The following is a 7,410-nucleotide window of genomic DNA, read 5'->3' as shown; positions in this document are numbered from 1 at the left end:
TGAAATCAGCATTTGTCCATCCATGGGAGCAATAACTCATTCCACTAAATGCCTTTCCTCTTGGACCTTCCCTCCCAATGCTGGGAGGTGAGAGGACAAGAGACTACAGCTCATCACTCTTGCATGGCTGAACTAAGAAGATTAAAATTATTTGGGGAGACAGACAGTTTAACTAACCAAAGTCTAATCTTTCCATTGCCAAATTGTCTACCATTCTCAACTATTCCCTCTCCATGACAGAAGATTAATCTACCGGTAATTTGCTATTTTGGCATGTGTATCTCCATCTGTGCTCTGGGAATTTAAATAAATACAGTTGAAGGTAGCTTTCTTGGAGTGAATGGGAAGACATACAGCAGTTTAAGAAAGAACTGGATACATTTCAATAATTGGAAGGGGGAAGAATGGGTCCAAGAATGGTTCCCTAGTTTAGCAAAGGTGCCTCTTTAATCAGTCAAACTATTTGGTAGACTTCAAGTAATAGTTATAAATGCTGTTTTAATAAATGAACAAACTAAACCACAAAGATTGTAGCTGAAAGGTGATGTGTGTTTTGTAAGAGGTAAACTTCTGAACAGAGGGAAAAAGATCCTTTGACAGAAGATTTGTTACTTTGTCAAGAACTAAGAGATACAGAAGAAATGTGCTAAACCAAGTTGAAAAAGGAGTCACTAGGGCTTATAAGTGACTGCATATGTATTTTTCATACTAGAATAGAGTTCTTGGATAAATGGAGAACATGCTCATAAGCCTTTAGATCACAGATTTTAAATGTGCCTCAAGCAAAAAGGCAAGAGGTGGTTGGAAGAAAATCCTTTGTCCAAATCTAAGCCAAGTTTTGTGTGTGTGTGTGTGTGTGTGCGAGGTGGGGGGACACTGGATGGCTGCTTAGGGAAGAAGGTAGTTTTTTAATTTGACAGCATAATGTGGAGCATAGCAACTGAAAGGTTGCTACAAAGTTAGAAAGCTAAGAGTAGAGTACTTATAGTAACAATAGGTTTTGATCATGAAGTAATGGACTTTGATGTAATGCATTTTTAGATGTGTGAATTAAGACATTTTTGTCCAAGGGACATGTAAAGTCCAGAGAGGAAGATTGTCCCATACTCTGTGAGGTTTGTAGATCTAAGATATGTAGATCTTCTCCTAGAAGTGAATTTTTATGAGGGATTCTGGTTGGGGTGCAGTACTGGGATAAAAGACTTATCTCGAGGGGGGTACTCTTTTATGTTTGTTTGTTGGTGCCAAAGAGGTGTGCTTGGTCAATTTCAGCCCAAGTGTCAAATGCCAATGGGGAAACTCTAAGTGGCTTCTCTGCATCCTTATTTTCAGGCTTGCCTGGGAGATCAGAGGTTGCCAGGGTGCCATGCATCCTGGCTAAAAGGGGAGAGGGCATCACAAAGGCTTTTATCTTCCAACAAGGTTAATCTAAGATTCAGGAAGTACCAAGGACAGGATGTTATTGTGAGAGAATGCAATGAAAGAGATAAATAGAAGATATATAACCTTCATTCATAATACATTGTAAAGAAGGTTATCAATGAACCTAGTTTGCTTTTGAAGATCCAGACAATGCATCAAAGTATGGTTTTTAGAGAGAAGTTTAATCATATTTTAAACCCAAAATTACTCATACATTTAGGGATAGAAGAGCTATGTAGTTAACTTCTCCACAAAGAGACAGACGGATAGCATGACTTCTAAAAGGAGCTATTCTAGCTGCCACATTTCTTTTCTTCTATTTATTCCTCACCCAATTGCAGCCATATATGGGAGAATTGAGGTGACGAGTGAATCCAGAAGGAGTAGAGGAAGGCCACCCCACTCCCAGTGGTTCTGACCCTGATTATGTCTCTTATGTTTTGATACACGTTTACATAATATTATTTCTGAAAGCATTTGTTAAAGGAAATAAGAAGTACAGAATGGCTAGCCAAACCAAAGCTAAGTGTGATAATGGTCAACATGGGCTACTTATCTGTTGAGGAGGAGGAGGAGGAAGAGATGCGTGGGATGATCTCATCACAAAAATCCTATTAGCCAGTGATGGGTTGCAGGTGGTACGCCCCGATATGGGCGTATCGGAGCCAGCCCGGAGCACTGGATACCGTTCCAGTACGGTGCTCCAGAGGGTCTACCCATTCACCCTTGCTCCTTACCTGTGCTTTAAGCTTTTGGCGCTTCTGCGCACATGCACGGCACGTATGGCACTTGCGTGATGCTCTGCCAAGCAGCTGGAGCTTTGTGGAGGCTTACAGAAGCGATGCAGGCAAGTGTGCCGCATGCATGCACTGCACGCATGCGCATGCACTGCACACATCCATGTGGGTGGTGCCGGGGCCGTTCCAACCATACCGGTTGGAATGGAATCCAGAACCCACCACTGCTATTAGCCCACTGTGTTTCGCTAGAGAAAATGGGAGTTGTAGTCCAGCTCAATTACAAAATGTTATGCTTGGAACAGTTGCCTTTGGTGGTTATGATAAAACTTCATTGGCTGTTTACAAAGTGCAGTCATTGCTGAGAAAGATTAAAAAAATGTGTATCCTGTTTTAGAACTTCTGGGATTGGACTGCTAGAGTGAATAAACAATCTGCTCAAGGAAATAAAAGCAACAAGAAGAAAAAAGAAGCAGGGTTTTGAAGAGTAAAATCTAGCAGTGCTTTCTGCTGATCAGAATAGTTTCATACTCAATTGAAGGAAGAGTGCAACAATCGTCAATTCTTCACACAAATCTTAAAAGATATTTGGCACAGTTTCCTCTCTATTATACTTTTTATTAGTAGGAGACTCAAGAAAAGCTTTTTGCTTTCATCATAACCATAGCTCCTTCAGTTAAACAGACAATAGGGGCTGTCTTGTGAGTTCCTAAAAGCTAACAAATGTGTTAGGCCATAGTAAAATATTTTGACTTCAAAGTGTGCAAGCAATTCTTCGTTGCAGCAGACAAATTCTCTCACCATAAATAGCTTAGACCATAAGGCTTGTGACGAAACTCCCATTTCAGTATTGACGTCTGAAGTATGTGCTCTTCTGGCTCAGTCTCTGAGGCTATCCTTGCTGAGAATCACTCAAAATCATCTTACATGGCAGAAGTAAGGATATATAGGATGATGTCTTCACAAAATCCCATTAGCCCAGTGTGTTGGCTAGAGAAAATGGGAGTATCAATCAAGATACTCTGGTCTGAATTTGGCAAGCAATACAAGGTTCACCTGCCAAAAACATATTTGAATGAAAATGACAAAAAAAAAGTACTCCAATCCCACCTAATTCCCTTCTCTGTTTAATTAATTAATTTGTACAACATTCCTTTGCCCATGCTTCCAAGGAATTCCATGAGTTGATTATCATGAATGGTTCTGGTTAGGTAAGTAGATTCAAGTGCAAAACCTGTAAAATCATACAAAATGTTTAGCAGATGTTGGACACATATTTGAAAACAAGCCAAAATGTCTCATTTGGTGTCCTCATGGATTGTCACACAAAGGAGGTAGATTTCTTTCTTATTTACTTTATTGCCAGTAGAACAAATCTTGTTCAGTGCAAAATTAAAAAAGGACTTAAGAAGGGTGATTGGATGAGAGTTGCACTAGGTTGATTATTCCTATTATTTTGCAATAAAATTCTCTTTGCTTCAGAAACCAATCAGCTGACATATAACTGCTGCTTGCAGTTAGCATGATAATTAGGACTATCATTTTTGGGTGGCAGTAATGTGTTTGACCAGTAGATGGCACCAAAGAAACTCCTAATTGCTAATTTTTGGTATTGTCTGGATTTTTCAGTTCAGATAACCCTAACTCTATAATCATAAAAAGTAGGGGCACCTGTAGACAAGACAATGATATGTGCATGACAACATATATTTTTTTGGTGTTTATATCCAAAGTTTATTGAATTAAATGGGTAAGGCTACAAGGATAGTGCCAGAGCCACAAGGGGAGGGGGTGTTCATCCTTATCCCATAGCCACCATTGGTAGCAACTCAAGCACTCAAAAATAATTCTACACATTCCCCAACTCCATTGTATAATATACTTTCATCGATGCTCCAGAGAACCTCAGGGTCACAACTGGAAATTGTACGCATCGTCCCACCCATCCCGTGCCAAGTGTCCACTGTTTAATGTTGCTTTTGCTGGAAAGAACATCCTTCTGTCAACCTCACCTTTCCACCAGTGGGCTGGCACAGCACAGTCGAGCAGCCGATGCACAACACAACTGTCTGGGCATGACTGAAAACCGTGGTGATTTTGTAACAACCCGGGCACTTGAAGGAGGAGTTGGGGCTCTGCAGTAGTCACTTCTTCTTGTGCTTCTGCTTCTCCTCTTCGGGGGAGGGATAATCTTATAGATGTTGTTACACCCTCCTTCATTCCTGGAAACATCTGGGCAGAGATTATTGTGAAAGAAAAATATATTAGCTGGAACATTCCTCATATTGTTTATTTCTGCATCACTTTATATTACTACAAAATTTAAAGGGATTTGCAATCATCAGTTTAAGAAAACAACATGCAAACAATTACTTAAAACAGCAAAGAAATGACACATTCAGTTTTAAAAGAGTGGCACAGTGGTTAGAGTGCAATACTGCAGGCTACGTCTGCTGATCACCAGCTGCCAGCAGTTTGGCAGATCGAATCTCACCAGGCTCAAGGTTGACTCAGCCTTCCATCCTTCTGAGGTCGGTAAAAATGAGGACCAAGATTGTTGGGGACAATAGGTTGACTGTGCAAACTGCTTAGAGAGGGCTGTAAAAGCACTATGAAGTGATATATAAGTCTAAGTGCTAAAAGGAAGGCGAAGAAGAAGAACTTAATGAGGCAAGGAGCAGATAAAGAGGCAAAAAGTCAACAAGAGCCTACTAGATGTCCTTCTGGAGACTTATGAACTTCAGAAGAGAAAATACTCAAAGTAAAGGTATCCCTACTGAGAAGTCCTGCCTGTGAGTAACCCACAAGTATTGTATTCTGTCATGGTGATTTAGTAAGACTATAAAACAATGGTATTTATCAAATCTCAAAATCCCTGTTTAGATCTTTATATTTCAACAGCAAACATTGAAATCTGGCCATTTCTAACTAATTGGCAGCCAGTATCCTATTTGGGAATCAAAACCTTACATTTTACAGTCAGTGGGAAGACAGCCTAGATAACAACATAAGGAAGGATTGGTCTCTTAATGGACCTTTGGGTCTGGTGAAGCCAATTCAACAACTGAGAGATGATATCCAGGAAAAATCCACCAAATATGGAAGCAAAAAAGTTACTAGGTGGATTATGGGAAGCAGTGTTTCATGACAAGAGCAAATAATCTCCTCCTCCTCCCTCTTCCCCCCTTCCTCCCTCCCTACCCTTCCTTCTCTTCCTTCTTCCGTATCAAACTTCAGACTGCCAGAATAAAGCCAGCCTTGTGATTGGCCAAAAATAAGTCATTCTCAATACATATTTCTGATAGATGGGCCGGGATCTGTGTCTCTTTGCATTCACACAGCATGTTGTTATCCGCTAAAAGCCTTCACTTGAGCGTATTGGTGTTACGCTTAGGCACACCAACCGTCAATCAGGGTCCTCCAAGTAGTATAATGGAGGTTGGATTCCTCAGTCATATCCCCCTTTAATGTTATTCTTTGCTCAGTGGAGCAAGAAAGAAGAAACGAGCAATTCACCAGTCAAGAAACTAAGCAGACAATCTAGTTCAATTTCTAAGTTAGATGAGTGTACGCAATCCCTCTTTTTCAATATTTTTTTTTCTTTTGAAGAAACTGATTTGCTCCTTCATCTGAAGAAAATAAGAGCTCTTCCACACATCTTGCTGGAGATAATTTGTCTTGAATTTAAATAAAGACTAGGACATTTTAACCAGGTTCTTGCTCTGTGCCACTTTAATAACAGCAACTAAGCAAATTCACAGAAAACCTGTGAATTTATTTTCATCTGGGTTTTCTTTTGTTAGGATTAAAAGTACTGTTTTGAATCTTTTAAAGCCTTGCCTCTGATTTGATCATCCTTAAGTTTACATCTACCATCTTGCTAGCTGCCATGAAAAACGGTACCTTTTGTGGGTTTTAAAGGGGGGAGGGTCCTTTTCTTCTGGGGTAGGTGTGGAAGACGTAGATGAAGGAGGTTGTGATATCGCTAGACCAATTTTATTCTAATTTTATGAAATAAGAGTGTGAAATCTTATTAATCATTAAACTGTGTCATTTCAATGTTTTCTTGAAGACCAAGAGTAAACTTATTGTTTTATTGCAAGGACAAGCCTAAGGGATTGACTCCTGGTGTAATAGAAATGCAAATGAAGATTGGTACAGTATGTACAAAGGAGGGGGGGCACTAAGATTTGTCAGTGCTTAGGGCACCAGTGAGCCTTAATCCTCCACTAATTGCCCATGTGTGTAATTCTTAAAATTTAGATTCAAAAGCTAGCACTAGCAGCTGATTTTTTTTTAAAAAAAAAAACCTGCTTTGAAAGACAGGTGAGCATTCAATGTCTCCCCAAATATTTATCCAATTCACATCAAAGCTGAGCCAGAGAAAAATCCCTGAGAGCAATTAGAAATGCAATCCTAAACATTTTTTTAGAAGAAATACTTTTAGTAGTTTAGCTAGTTTGGAATACTCCCCCCCAAAAAAATTATTTATGCTAATCAATTTGTAAGCTGACTTGGAGGCTGAACTGAATGCTGCTGGGTTTGTACAATTTAAGGTTCTTCTGTTGTTATTTCAGCTTGATTTTATGTAGCTTTCTGTTGTTTTATGATTGAGTTTTATTGTTTTGCTTTCATTTTACAATGTTTTTATTTCCTGAAAGCCACTTGCTGAATTTGTTGCAAGACTGACAGGTGGTGTACACTGCCTTGAAATAAATAAATGTGTTGGCAAGGCAGCCTCAAATTGTTATCATTTAATGGCTGGCTTCACAAAGCAGAGAAAGCTGCAGTGTCATTTTATTGGTTATGGCTTTATACAGTGTGTGAACTCAACCAATGAATTATGTTAACCATGGTTTATGGCTTAGCATATTATGTTAATACTGCTGATTCAACAAACCATGGATAACAAAACCATTACGTAGTTTGAGGCGTGACACAGATTTTCCTAACCCTTACAGAAGTGATTACTACTGCAGTCAAACAGCGCTTACAACTGTGTTTAAACTAGAAGCCATGATTCTAAATAGAACTGGGATACAAGTCAAAAATACCATGGTTCCCCCAAAATAATACAAAGTCTTATTTTCTTTTGGCCCTCCCCAAATAAGTGCTTGGCCTTATTTTCAGGGAGGTCTTATTATGTTTGAGGTGCAGAAGGCAGCGAGTGTGGCCACCTCATGGCTGCTGCTATATTGCAAATTTTGTGAGGAGGGCTTATTTTCAGGGGATAGCTTATTTTAGCGCATGC

The 7,410-nt window shown here is 39.5% G+C and overlaps 1 pseudogene; it reads right to left on the bottom strand.

The window, feature by feature from the left end:
- Positions 1-4,105: 4,105 nt before the first annotated feature.
- LOC148045633 (small ribosomal subunit protein eS27 pseudogene) lies at positions 4,106-5,615 on the bottom strand (annotated as a pseudogene).
- Between the last annotated feature and the right edge of the window lie 1,795 nt (positions 5,616-7,410).

This window comes from Thamnophis sirtalis, unplaced genomic scaffold, assembly GCF_051295495.1.
Source record: "Thamnophis sirtalis isolate CommonGarterSnake01/CBP01778 unplaced genomic scaffold, rThaSir2_p1.2 scaffold_5, whole genome shotgun sequence".
Taxonomy (NCBI): Eukaryota; Metazoa; Chordata; class Lepidosauria; order Squamata; family Natricidae; genus Thamnophis; species Thamnophis sirtalis.
This window is presented reverse-complemented; position numbering and strand designations above follow the sequence as displayed.